Raw genomic sequence first — 1,396 nt, 5'->3', positions numbered from 1 at the left:
CATGTGGTTGCTGGGATTTGAACTCAGGACCTTCAGAAGAGCAGTCAATGCTCTTAACCACTGAGCCAGTATCTTTCCAGCCCTGTTTGGGGATTTCTGTGGGCCTCTTTGATCAACTTTATTAGATATAACCCATTCCCAGCACTGGAGATTTCATTAGGTGGTGAGAGATGTCAAGTTGAGATTTTGTCTCCCCATTATTTGGTGATTTCATTTAGTTTTTTTTTTTTTCATATATGTACATATGTTAAAAATCTTCTCATGGCTCTAGCTGCATATGTAGCAGAGATCGGCCTTGTCAGGCATCAATGAGCGGAGAGATCTTTGGTCCTATGAAGGCTCTATAGAGGTCCCAGTGTAGGGGAATTGAGTGCAGGAAGGTGGGAGTATGTGGGTGGGTGGAGTAACACCCTCATAGGAGGAGGAGGAGGGGAGATGGGATAGTGGGTTTCCAGGAGGGGTTGGAGGAACCAGGTAAGGGGACAACACTTGAAATGTAAATAAAAAAATTTCTCTTATATTTGGTTTCCATATCATCCCTCAAATTCTTAGTTTAGCTGTCCTTTTCTTCACTCTCTTCCCCCCTGTTTATTTCCCCTTCCCAATTGATATTCCCATTTTGTTTCCCCATCCATTCATAATTATCTACTCTATTTTTACTTCCTAAGGAGATTCTTCCCTCATTCCTAGACTATAACTAACCCCTATGGTTATATGGAGTATATCCTGTTTATTGAAGACTTAACAGCTAACATTCACACTTAAGTAAATACATACCAAATTTGTCTTTGAGGTTCTTTGTTAACTCACTCAAGATAATTTTTTTTCTAGCTCTATGTATTTACCTGTGAATTTCATAATTTTTTAACAGCTGACCAATATTCCATTGTGTAAATATACCATATTTTCTTCATTCATGTAGTGGTATCTATTTTCAATTCCTGGCTATTATGAGTAGAGCAGGAAAGAACATAGATAAACAAGAATCTGTGTAATAGGATCTAGAGTTCTTTGGGTGTATGCCTGAGAAAGGTGTAGCTGGATTTGAAATAGATCAATTTCTATCTTCCTGATGAACTGCCAAACCAATTTCCACAGTGGTTGCACAAGTTTACAGTCCCACCAGCAATGAATGAGTATTCTCCTTACTCCACATCCTCATTAGCATGAATTGCCATTTGTATTATTGATCTAGTTATTCTGACTGGTATAAGATGAAATATGAAAGTAATTTTGATTTGCATTTCCTAGATGACTAAGTGTGTTGAATATTTCTTTGTTTCATCTCTTGAGAACTTTCTGTTTAGATTTCTCCCCCATTTTTAATTGAGTCTTAATTGTTTTGTTGGTATTTACGGGTTTTTTAGTTACTTATGTATTTTTGGATATTAGATCT

The sequence above is a fragment of the Mastomys coucha genome, unplaced genomic scaffold (genome assembly GCF_008632895.1).
Source record: "Mastomys coucha isolate ucsf_1 unplaced genomic scaffold, UCSF_Mcou_1 pScaffold21, whole genome shotgun sequence".
Taxonomy (NCBI): domain Eukaryota; kingdom Metazoa; phylum Chordata; class Mammalia; order Rodentia; family Muridae; genus Mastomys; species Mastomys coucha.
This window is presented reverse-complemented; position numbering follows the sequence as displayed.